Here is a 14,098-nt window from a genome sequence, read left to right on the forward strand (position 1 = left end):
GCATAATTGATTTTACTTTTTCTAAATGGAAAAAATAGATCTCTACCATATTTGACTAGTCCTTTTCTTGGAATAGAAGTTTTTCACTTCTATTATTTGAGAATCCCTCCTTCATACAACAATATAATAGCATCCACAATATAGTCATTAAAGAGTCTTGTTTAAAGGGAGATTCTTCTCTCAATAGTTTTTAATATTTTTCTTTTATATTAGTTTTCACATATGTAAGTCAATTGACCAAAACCTTGTTATAATATTCTCTTATAATATATTTTTATTTTGTCATTTGATGAATTATTACCAATGTTTATTTTGTTAGATTCTACATGACGCCTTGTTATTTCGATACCAATAAGTGGTATAATCAGAGCTAATGGTTTAACGAGGTTAAAGATAGGTTCAAGGCGTGTTCAAATCAAGTTCAAGCCAATTTGATGATCATGAAGATTTCTATCTAAAAAGAATCAGCCTGAAATACTACACGTGGAGATACACGTGGAGATACATTTACTAAAGACCTGACCGGTCATTTTGGTTACTTGTACTTCCGTTTTGTGGTCCGAGGCCGCAAGTAGTTTCATATGATGTATTGTGACTTGCGTATATAGTCGATTTCGAATTTCGAGCGGTTCGGGATTGATTTGGAAGAATGATTCTCATTTTAGAAGCTTTAAGTTGGAAGAATTGACCAAGTTTGATTTTTTTAATGTTTGATCTCGAATCGGAGTTTTGATAGTTCTGTTAGGCCCGGATGGTGATTTTGGACTTAGGTGTATATCCGGATGTGAATTTGGAGATTCCTAGGTTGTTTTGTCTTGGATTAATGAAAGTTGGATAGTTGGAAGGTTGGTAGGTTTGACCGAGAGTTGACTTTATTGATATAGGGTTCGGATTGTAGTTTCGGGAGTTGGTATAGGTCCGTTGTGTCATTTGGGACTTGCATGCAAAATTTGAGGTCATTCCGAGTTGATTTGATATAGTTCGACGTGAGTTTTAAAAGTTGAAAGTTCATTAGGCTTGAATTGAGGTACGATTCGTAGTTTTGATTTTGTTTGGTGTGATTTGAGGCCTCGAGAAGGTCCGCGTTATGTTATGGTATTGGTTGGTGAGATTAGATGGGGTCCCGGGGGCCTCAAATGTATTTAAGATGGGCTACGGGCCATTTCCTCATGTTTTGAATTGCTGGTTTTGATATCTGGTTTTCTTCATCGCGAACGCGACTAAGAAGTCGTGTTCGCGTAGAGTAATGTGGTTGCAGGCATTTTATACATCGCGTTTGCGAAGAGGATCACACGTTCGCGAAGCTTGGGAGCTGTGTCCTTCACGATCACAAACTAGATACCATGATCGCGTAGAAGGGAAGCTGGAGGGGGCATCAGGTAATTGTTCTCCGCATTCGCGAGTGAACAATCGCGTTCGCATAGTTTGCTGGGAATTGGTCATCACGTTTGCGACTGAGGTGTCGTGTTCGCGAAGAGGGGTTCTGCAGCTGTGCATTTTGTTCTTCGCGATCACGTAGGTATTTCCGCGATCGCGATGTGTATACCTGGGCAGTGCTTATATAGTATTCTATTTTGAGGGCTTTTGTTATCCATCACATTTTGAGTTAGAGATCTCGGTTTTGGGCGATTTTTGAGGGAATTTTTACAATTTGGATTTGGGTAAGTATTTTTACTTGGATTTATTTATATTTTGTGATTCCAACCTCGAATTTACTGCTTGATTGATGATTTGAATTGGAAAAATTGTGAATTTTAGTAAAAACTTTTCTAAAATATAAATGGATGATTTGAAGGCCAATTTGAGGTCAGAATTGGATGATTTTGGTGTGGTTGGACTCGTATTGAAATGGGTAATCGGAATTTTTGGGTTTTGTTGGGTTCCGAGGTGCAAGCTCCGGGTTGACTTTTTTTTTTTGCATTAAAGATCAAAATTTTATTATTCGGTATAGTTTCCTATGTCTTTTATTTATGATATTAAGTTATTTCGGCTAGATTCGATCCGTCCGAAGGTTGTTTCACACCGGATTCTTAGAGTATTGGTTTAGCTTCTTTGAGGTAAGTATCTTTCCTAACATTGTGTGGGAGAAACTACCCCGTAGAATTTGATCTAATTACGTTATTTGTACTATGTGAAAGACGTATACACAAGGTAAAAAGTGTGTACCCGGGCTTATATGTGAAAATCGATTTAGACTGTTAGGTTATTAATATACTTTTAGTTGAAGTTGTTATTATATGGAATATCTTTCATTGTCGAGTTATTTTCCGTTTCATTTTGTTGTTGTTGAAATTCTAGAATACGTCGTTGTTGAGTTGTGGGCTATGCTTTATTGTGATATTGATATTGTTATTTTGGTAATATTGTGGCATATGTGGACATATTGTGGGGATTAATTGTTGTTGTGCGAGGCATAAGGGTTGCATTTCACTATTGTTGATTGTGCGGAGCTATGCGGGTGGCTATTGATATATTATTTGGGCGGACTGATACGGGTAGGGTATTGATATACTGTCTGGGCGGAGCGATAGATGTAGCTATTGTGTTATCGTTAGGGCGGAGCGATATGGGTAACTATTGATACATTGTCTGGGCGGAGCTATACGAGTGACTATTGATATATTGTCTAGGCGGAGCGATACGGGCAGCTATTGATATATTATTAGGGCGGAGTGATAGAGGTGGCTATTGTGTTATTGTTAGGGCGGAGTGATACATGTGAGTATTGATATATTGTCTGGGCGGAGCGACACGGGTAGCTATTGATATATTGACTGAACAGAGTGATATGGGTGGCTATTGATATTTTGTACGAGTTATTTGATTAATAAGTGTCTTGACTTGAACCTCGTCACTACTCCACCGAGGTTAGTCTTGATACTTACTGGGTACCAAATGTGGTGTATTCATACTATACTTCTGCATGTTTTTGTGCAAAACCAGGTGTTGGAGGTTGTGGACCCAGGCAGTGTTAGCTTCTTTGATTGCGAGGATTCAAGGTAGAGCTGCTCGATCGTCGCAGTTCCTTCAAGTCCTTTTCTTTTAATTATACTGTTAATTGTTTTGAGATATTTCTATGTATTCAGCTAGAGTTTTTAACTTTGTACTACTTAGTCTTAGAGATTTATTGTGATTATCCCCGTGTTGTCTTGTATCACCTTTACTTTCCGCTTTTATATTAAACTCTGCTTCATTATATGCTCCAAATTTTAACTCACGCTTGCTTTTAATGCATGAACTCCCACTTTAACCCTACTCTCTTTTAATATAAGGCTCCACTTTTAACTCTACTTACTTTTCTCGTAGGACTCCAATATTTTTAACACGTGCTCACTTATAACGCACATGACTTTAATTTTCAACCAATACCTACTTTTAATCATGGCAAACAACAGTTGTGAAGATTATGTGAAGAAGGTAGATCGAGTTAGTCAAGAAAATTCAGGCCAAAAAGGGAGAATTGTTAGGATTTTGTCCTGATTTTTTTTTTTCATATTGAATTTTACCTTTTGTTGAAGGTAGAAAAAATAATTTACCATAATTGATTTTAGATTTCTACCATATTTGACTAATTCTTTTCTTGGATGAGACATTTTGCGCTTTTATAAATTGAGAATCCATCTTTAACACAATAACATAATAGCATCCACAATATAGTTTAAAGAGTCTTGTTTAACGAAAGATTATTCTCTTAGTACTTTTTTATATTTTTCTTTTATATTAGTTTTCACATATGTAGGCCAATTGACCAAAACTTAGCTATAGTATTCTCTTATAATATATTTTTATTTTGTCGTTTGACTTAGCATTGCTAATGTTTATTTTGTTGGCTTTCGCATGACGCTTTATTATTTCGATCCCAACAAATCTCAGCATGTGCAGAGATAAGAGTGAGTTACTCTAGTGGTGAGCACCCTCCACTTCCAACCAAGAGGTTGTGAGTTCGAGTCACCCCAAGAGCAAGGTAGGGGGTTCTTGGAGGGAAGGAGCCGAAGATCTATCGGAAACAACCTCTCTATCCCAGAGTAGAGGTAAGGTGTGCGTACAAACTACCCTTCTCAAACCTCACTAGTGAGATTATACTGAGTTGTTGTTGCAGAAGAACAAAGATACTTTAATTATGAGAAAGGAGAGAAGATTAGGATATTTAAATAGAGTAATAAAATCTACCCATTAGATTTAACATTGATATGCGGCAACAACAAAAAGAGGTAATGGTGGAACTAGATAGAAGAAGACGGATGGAAAGGAGCTTTTGCTGAAATGAGATTAATTTTGGAACACGACTGTAGCGCGTGAAGAGGACGTGAATTAGAGAATATTTTCATCTGAATAGACAAAAGTGTTCATACTTATAATGAAAAGGTAATATATTGACAGGGACATTTTAGGTAAAATTAAAGTGAGTACATTGCTAACATATTAGGTTCATATAGTATAATATATTAATGAAATAGGAATTTTCAGAAACTACTATTGTTTAGTGTCTATCAACTTTCTATACCTATCATATACATAATTACTTCCTATAGGTACTATTCAGTTGTTACGGTAGTGTATTCGATATATTCGTGTTGTTGTATTTATGAATACAACAGCAAAAACTGCCTAAAAATCAGGGCAGTCCAGTTGTACGCGCATGTATTCACATGTATTCGCGCCATGTGTTCATGAATACAGTAACAACAATCACCTTAAAAATAGGTCTGTCCACCTGTCTAATAACAGAAATAATATCAATTAGCATAATACACTCCTAATATAACTCAACAAAATCAATTCTAACATGCCGCATTATCAACCCAATTAATTAGAATAATTTTTCAGTTGTATATAACTGTTGTATTTAATGTGTTTCAATATTATTTTTTTACTGTTGCATTCATTAGATTCAATGTTTGTATTTACTGTATTCGCTATTTTATATTCAGTGTATTCAAATGTATTTGTATTAATAGTATTTTAGTTATTCCTATACATGTTATTACTGCTGTATTCAGTATATTTCATTGGTTGTATTCACTATATTTCTATTTGTATTCAATGTATTTTACCGTATTTTAAAATTAAATATCACTACTAGAAATCCGGTAACAACCGACCAAAGTTGGTCGGTAATGGCCAATAACCGACCAAAATGCGATCATTTACGTGCGGACGATATTTTAGGGGTCGAAAAGGAATACCGACCAAAGTTGGTCGGTCAATTAAATTCAAAAAAAAATATTGCAAAAACAAACCGACCAAAGTTGGTCGGTATTTTAATTATGTAATCAAAAGATTTATCATCTGGGAATCGAATCGGGGTCTGTACTGTGGTAGGATACTATTCTACCACTAGACCATTGGTGCATTTTGTTTTAAGACTGTCTTTTATTTGATTTATACTCTTTAATTGTATTTTCGCACGAAAATAACCGACCAAAGTTGGTCGGTTTTTTTAAATGACCGGCCGAATTAACCGATCAATTTTGGTCATTTTTTGTAATATTAATTTTTATTTATTTTAATTAAAAAATCGACCAAAGTTGGTTGGTTTCTTGAAAAATAAATTTTGCGGGACTCAAAAATAATTTTTCGCATTTTTATGCCCAAAAAAACCGACCAAAGTTGGTCGGTTTTGTAAAAAAAAATTTAAAAATAAAATATTTTGAAAACCCGACCAACTTTGGTCGGTTTTTTGACCGACCAAAGTTGGTCGGTCGACCTTGATCGGTTTTTGCCGAATTTCTAGTAGTGTGTATTCACTATTTATATTCTGTTCTATTTTAATATTTGTATTCAGTGTATTTCAATGTTTATATCCTGTATTCATGCATACCGTATCAATTTGTGCCGAGAAATTTTTAGAAACCACTATTGTTTAGTGGCTATTAACTTTCTATAGCTACCATATACATAATTACTTCCTATAGCTACTTTTCAGTTGTTACGGTAGTGTATTCGATGTATTCGTGCTGTTGTATTCATGAATACAATAACAAAAAGCGCCTAAAAATCAGAGCAGTCCAGCTGTACGCGCATGTATTCACGCTATGTGTTCATGAAAATAATAACGACAATCACCTTAAAAATAGGTCTGTCCAGCTGTCTAATAACATAAATAATATCAATTAGTGTGATACACTCTTAATATAACTCAACAAAATCAATTCTAACATGCCTCATTATCAACCCAATTAATTAGAATAATTTTTCAGTTGTATATAACTGTTGTATTTAATATGTTTCAATATTATTTTTTTACTGTTGCATTCATTAGATTCAATGTTTGTATTTATTGTATTCGCTATTTTATATTCAGTGTATTCAAATGTATTTATATTAATAGTATTTTAGTTATTCCTATACATATTGTTACTATTGTATTCAGTATATTTCATTGGTTGTATTCACTGTATTTCTATTTGTATTCAGTGTATTTTAACGTATTTTAAAATTAAATGTATTCACTATTTATATTCTGTTCTATTTTAATATTTGTATTCAGTGTATTTTATATTTTAATATTTGTATTCAGTGTATTTTAATGTTTATATCCTGTATTCATGCATAGTATATATACAATATACCTGAATACATGTGTATTCAGTTGTATTAAAAAAATACAGACCTTCGAAATACATAAATACAGGCAAAAAAATATATTTATACAAAAATACAATGTGTATGATAGAATTTGTACAGAATACTATGTATTTGTATCATTGTATATGACTAAATAGCAAAGAAGAGAAGAAAGTTCGTTGGAGATGGCGTTTTCCGGCTAAGAAGAGAAGAAAGTTCGTCGGATCCGCACAGAATACAGTATCCGTCGTTCATATTACAATACCCATGCTCTACTCGGATTATTCCGACACCTTAAAAATTCACCAGGATTTCTCTGATCATGAAAGTTGAATTCACTCGTTTAACCTATATTCTAGTAATCCATTCTACAAGATCTCCAAATGTCATCATAGATAGACAGAGCGCATATCAAAAGACTCCTTGTGTTGACTGTATTGCAATTAGTCGATTGCTCAACATTATGCCTCTTTGTTAAAAGGTGAAGGCACCGTCTATCTTGAAATCACTTTCATGAAGCGGTTTATAAACGAGAAGATTCCATCTACTTGATCTAGTTACAGCGAGCGAGCGTTGTCTTCCTTCTCATCCACACCTCCAAATATTCAATTGCAGTAACCCTAGAGGATTCGACCAGAGAATTCACGATTAGAAGCAGATATGTTGCTCGAAGAGAGAGAGAAGAAAGAGGGAGAGAAAGAAGACTTTTTTTATAGAGAGAATCATGTGTTAACCGAAAGAAAGAGATAGGAAACATAAATAGCGTATTGCTTCAATGATCGTATATACCATAAATACATATTTTGCTATCAAATATAAAAGGTAGCTATAAAAAATAATATTTTAAAATATTTTTAATTTATAATAAATATGGTATATACCTTTGCTATAGGATGTAATCAACTTGTACCTAAAGTTTTATCTCTACGAGGAGTCCCTTTCCCGTTGCCCTAAACATTATGGATATAAGTAGCATATTCCATCTACTTGGAACACTCTATAAAAGGTAACAAGAAACCCTAATAGATACAACATCTTTTCATTGTTTCCTCCTTTTGGTCTCTTTTTATTTTCTCATTGCTTTTCCTTTTATGGAATAGTTTCAATTTCAGTTCAACGTTTTCTTTGCCGGTTCAAATCTCTCACAAGTGTAAGTCATTTTCATAAATATTTTTGAGTCGTAAAATCAGATATTTTTTTCCTCCCATGACCCAGGTTTACTTTTTCTCATCTAAGAGTGTAATTTATTTGTTAATAAATTAAATGAAAATTATGAGAAATCAAGATTTAAATCTCAGCAAAGATAAAAAACAATATGATAAATGTTTACTTCCATCTAAGCCTTCGTCTATAGAGTATAGAGTGTCTGACCCCACATCAGTACAGTTGTTAAAGAAGACAACTTTTCTAGAACTTTGGAAGCATATTTTACTGCACTTTTCAATCTCTATTCTGATTTTGGGTATCTACCATTTCTAGTAAAAGTAGAAAACATTATTTGACTATGTGGGTTTCTATTTATAGACTTTATTATGTGCAAAATCTTCCATCCGCTTGCAAAATATGAATGGGCAGAGCGGCCATCTTTTGCGCAAAGTGACAAGATGCTCTTATACAGTGAGTCACCTCATGGTGTGCTTACCTGCTGGATCTAAAAGGTTTAACTTTATTAATAAGTTTAACCTTCCTAGATTCACAGAGCAGACATTTTAATTTCTTGATTCATTTGAAATAAAAAACTGTAGCATATAACTAATTAAAACTAAGCCAATAACAAAAATTAAAATATAGAACATTTGGCAATATATCGTGTAATATATAGACACCTCTGTTGGTTTACGATAGACACATTTTTATATCCAACTAAAACGATGAAACATTATCCAAAAATAGTTTTCCAAGGTAAAGCATTTACCAAAACTTCCTTCATATCTGACGTTCTAAATGTTTCAGTTGACGTTTAGGTCACTGTATAAACTGGGCGAAATGGCAAAATTTTGACCATACTTCGATATGGTCTTATAGAGGACAGAATAAAGTTCTATAATTTTCCTGTAGAAGATAAAGTACAATTCTGTCAACTGAAAAATAGTGATGTGGATTAGATGATTAATATGCATCTTAAACCTACTAAGTATTCTAGTATGTAGTAGGAAAATAAGGCAATGTTTGAACTAGAATTTTCATGAAAAGTCATGGTATCAAGTTGGTTACTAAAAAACCATGGCATTACTAGAAATCAAGCATTAAAAATTAAACTATGGCGTTCAAATAAAAAAGGGATATTTTGCTAAGATCATAAAAAATGGGACATTCTGCCAAGAGGATCTCGCCGTGCTAACTTTTAGTTTTAACACAAGTAACATTAGTTTATACAATACTCACAATGTTCAAGAGTCTTAATTAACTTGCCTAAGATCTTAAACTTTGATGATATACTTTCTCTAGTAAACCAGCTTTTATGTATTATGCACAAGCTAGATCAACATCTTATTATATTAATATCTTCAACTACTACTTATATATTATGTATAAATATATCACTTTATTCAATCAAATTCACGATCTATGGACAATATTGCATTGCCAGGGCGTACACCTCCACTGCTATTTGCATCTCTCCATCTATTACTAATAACAAAAACGCGACATTGCACCGTGATATTGCATCGCGATAATTTTCGCATTGCCAAAATTTATGCCTCGTGTGCTATTTGCATCTCTACGTCATAAATTGCGTGATATTGTATTGCCAAAATAGTTCATATTATGTAACGATCCAGCTGGTCGTTTTGAGTATTGTAGCTTTGTTCCCCCATTTATCACTTTTTTATGTTCATTTGTGGTTATGTGACTTGCCGGAGTGATTGGTTTGATTTTGGGATATTTTGGAGTGAATTGGGACACTTAGTCCCAAGGTAGGAAGTTTAAGTTGAAAGAGTTGACCGGAGTTTGAATTTTGTTTAGACGACTCCAAAATGAGGTTTTTGATAGTTACGATAGCTTCGTAAGGTAATTTTGGACTTAGAAATATGTCCGGATATTGATTTAGAGGTCCATAGGTCGTTTTGGCTTGAATTGACGAAAGTTGAAAAGTTGAAGGTTTGGAAGGTTGAGAAGTTTGACCTAGAGTTGACTTTGTTAATACGAGCTCGGATTTTGGTTGCGAGGATTGGAATAGGTTTGTTGTATCATTTATGACTTGTGTGCAAAATATGAGGTCAATCGGAGTTGGTTTGATATGATTTGGCATTGATTTTAGAAGTTGAAAGTTTATTAGTTTCATTAGGCTTGAATTGAGGTGCGATTCGTGATTTTAATATTGTTTGATGTGATTTGAGGCTTCGACTAAGTTCGTATCATGTTAGGATGTGTTGGTATATTTGGATGGGGTCTCGGGGGTCTCGAGTTTGATTCAGATCGAAATCGGATTGAGTTTTGGACTTAAGGATTTTCGAAGCTTAAAGCTTCTGGTGTGATCGCACCTGCGCGGTTTTGGCTGCAGGTGCGAGACCGCAAAAGCGGCCAAGGGCTCGCAGAAGAGGTTCTGGGTGGAATTGGGAAATCACACAGGTGCGAGGAATTTTCCAAGTAGAAGCGGAAATTGGTCAGGTGAGGCTGGAATCGCAGAAGCGGTGCTTCTCCGTAGGTGCAGAAGCGCAGGAGCGAGGGCAGGAACGCAGAAGTGGTCCCCCAGGTGCACTTGGACAGGAGTTAAGTGATTTCCATAGATGCGGACGTGTGACCGCAAAAGCGGTTCCGCATTAGCGAGGAATTGGACCACATGTGCGGTTTTGCTGGACAGAACAAAATTGTCAAAGGGTTTGGCATTTTTCTCATATTAGACCTTCGGCTATGGGTGATTTTTGAGAGAGATTTCACTATAATTCAAGAGGTAAGCGACTTATGATCACTTTTGTCCATAAATATTGAATAGCCATTGATTTTTACACCTAGATTATCTGTGTTTGAGGTAAAATTTGAGGGATTTTTGGTATATGTATTGGAGAGTAAGATTTGGAGATTTGAGGGTCGATTTGTGGTTGGAATTAGATGATTTTGGTATGATCAGACTCGTATTTGAATGATTGTTCGGGTTATGTAAATTTTATCGGTTTTCGAGGCGTAGGCCCGGGGTTGACTTTTTGAATTTGGTTAAAGATCTTAGATTTATCGTATGTAATCTATTCCTATAGCTTGTATTGATTATATTAAATTATTTGTGACTAGATTTGAGTCGTTCAGAAGTCGATTCGCGAGGTAAAGGTTTGTTGGAGCATTGAGTTGCACACTTTGAGTTAAGTAACACTTCTAAACTTGGAACTGAGGGTATAAATCCCTGGAAATCGTATTATATGGTTTGTGTTGGGGTGACGTACATGCTAGGTGATGGGTGTGTGGGCATACACCGTGATAATCATGATCCAGTTGATTCTTTTGTATTGTGTTGTTATCAAGTCTTGTCCTATCTGTGGAAACCTTACTTGTTAGAGTAATTGAACGGTGATTCATATTAAAAATCATGTTTAGGCTATGTGCTTATTCTGTTGAGACTCACTGACATTATTTCTGTTGTTTTGAGTTATATGCTTTAACTGCAATTATATACTCAGTCATGATTCTCCATTTGCATATCATATCTCAGTCTTTGTTATCATTTACTATTACGTCATGTGTTATCATTATTTGGGCTGAGTGGTACGAGATTTGTGAGCCCTTGAAACTTGAGAGATTGATGACTGAGGTGGGTCTGAGAGCCGGATTGTGAGTGTTATTGTGGATCAGGCTGTACGCCACAGCAGGCCTTATAGGCTTTATATCAATGCTTGGGTAGGATCCGCCCCTCCGGAGTCTGACACACCCGCAGTGAGCGCAAGAACAATGATATATACATGTGCTTTGGTGAGGGGCATTGATACCAGGCACCTGTACAGTGCTGAGTGATTGTGTGTGTGATGGGTGGGCATTGAGATAGATAGATTAAGTACTCTGAGCGTGAGTACCTGGGAGTATCATTATGATGCCTTACATTTGACATGCATATTTGACATGTAGGCATAGAGATGTACCATTCCTTATGTTAGCTATATTTGACATGTTATTATCAATGTTGGCCTTAAATTGTGAACTTGAAAGCATGTCTAAATTTTTGTACCATGAACGAGCTGAATATGGAAGTTTCTCTGAGTTATTTACTGTCATTGTCATTATCTTACCTATGTTGTCATTATATTGGTTCTGACTGTATCCTTCTGAGCTTGTCACTGCTTTCAACCCAAGGTTAGTCCTGTTACTTATTGAGTACATTGGGTCGGTGTCACGACCTAATTTCCCACCATTGGGTATCGTGATGGCACCTAGTCTTAGGGATTAGGTAAGCCTAACATTTACTGAATAACAACAACAATAAATAAAATCTAACTACATTTGAAATAGAAATCTTTATAAAATTTATAATTTCCAAAATCGGTAGTACAAGTCATAAGTTCTACATAGTTTGTTACAATTTTCTAAATACAACTGTTTGAAATAAAGTAAACAGTGTGAATACAAATCTGAAGGTGACTCTGAAGCCTGCAAATGCATCAGCAGGTTTACCTTGAGTATCCACAACAACAATCTGCACAGCTAGCTAATGATCAATTGACTTCAAAAATGCCTGGATCTGCACAAAAATGTGCAGAAGTACAGTATGAGTACACCACGACGGTACCCAACAAGTATCAAATATAACCTCAGTGGAGTAGTGATGAGGTACAGTCAAGACACCTACTGGACTAAATAACCTGAACAAGTATAAGTATAGAAATAACAAAGTATGATATCTACATAAGGACTACGCGAATTGAATTAATACGGTAAGGGTAATAAGGAAGGAAAAACAACAACTATCAGCGGAACACCATAATAATGACATAGAAGAATGAACGGAAACACAGCCTAAGTCCGATAATCATAAATAAAGAAAGGACAAGTAGCAACTCAACAATACGACAGCTTTCATACCGGATTTTTGTCAATAAACTCCATGAGGTACCGAACCTCGGAAAAATCACAACTCACGGGCCTCAATACCTGAACCCTAACACTTGGCATCTTGTGCCTTCATTATACCTCATAACCGCATTGACGACTCGCGTGCCCAATAGAGCCATTCTCATATAGAAGGCAAATAAGCAAGGGTGTGCATCTATACTCAATAATATCAAGAATACCTCTTATCCGATAAGAGTGCTTAACTACGTGTATGCTTGTGCAAGTATCCTAACATAGTTCATATGTAATGACCCAACCGGTCATTTTAACTTTTAGAAACCTGTTCCCCTAAATAAAACTCTCCGTATGTGCTTTTATTGATTTATGGTTTGCGGGGATGGTTGGTTCGGGATTTGGGAGTGTTCGGGTTGAAATCGGAACATTTGGTTCCTTAAGTTGGCCTTAGAATACTAAGTTTGACTTCGGTCAAGATTTTGAGAAAATGACCCCGGAATCGGGATTTGACAGTTCCAATAGCTCCGTATGGTGATTTTGGAATTAGGAGCGTATTCGGAATTTTATTTGGAAGTCCGTAGTTAAATTAGGCTTGAAATGGCTAAAACAAGACTTTAAGTTTGGAAGTTTGACCGGGGAGTTGACTATTTGATAACGGTGTCGGAATCCAGTTCCAAAAATTTTCATAGCTTCGTATGTCATTTATGACTTGTGTGCAATATTTGAGATCAATCGGACTTGATTTGATAGGTTTTGGTACCGAATGTAGAAGTTAGAAATCTTAAGTTTCATTAAGCTTGAATTGGAGGATGATTCGTGGTTTTAGCATTGTTTGGTGTGATTTGAGAGTTCGACTAAGTTCTTGTGATGTTTTGGGACTTGTTGGTATAATTGGTTGAGGTCCCGAGGGGCTCGGGTGAGTTTCGGACGGCTAATAGATTATTTTTGGCTTATGGGAGATTGCTGATAGCTGCTGGAATTTTCTTCTGATTTCCTTATACGCGATCGCGTAAGTCCGTCTGAGATCGCGTGGAGTAATTTGGGCAGAGGCGACTTTGTTCTACGCGATCACGTGAATGGGGTTGCGATCGCGTAGGCTTAATTGGGCAACAGAAAAATTTATTCTATGCGATCACGTGGGCGAATCCGCGATCGCGTAGGTTGGGCCAGTCTGTGCATCGCGATCGCATGGAGTTGTTTGCTATCGCATAGGGGAAACTGGAGACGAAGTTGGACCACACATTTTCTCTATGCGATCGCGTGAAGAGGGATGCGATCGCGTAGAGTTGGAACCTTATGCATTGCGATCGCGTGGCATTCTTTGCGATCGCGTAGAGTTATTTTCTAGGCAGTAAAATTTGTGCTACGCGATCGCGTGAGGAAGTTCGCGATCGCGTAGAAGAAATCACTGGGCACAGAGTTTAGGTTCTGAAAATGAGACTACGTCCCATTTTTCCATTTTTATCGATTTGGAGCTTGGATTGAGGCGACATTTGGGAGATGTTCAGAGAAAATAATGGGGTAAGTGTTCTTAACTCAA

This window comes from Nicotiana tomentosiformis, chromosome 6 (genome assembly GCF_000390325.3).
Source record: "Nicotiana tomentosiformis chromosome 6, ASM39032v3, whole genome shotgun sequence".
NCBI lineage: Eukaryota > Viridiplantae > Streptophyta > Magnoliopsida > Solanales > Solanaceae > Nicotiana > Nicotiana tomentosiformis.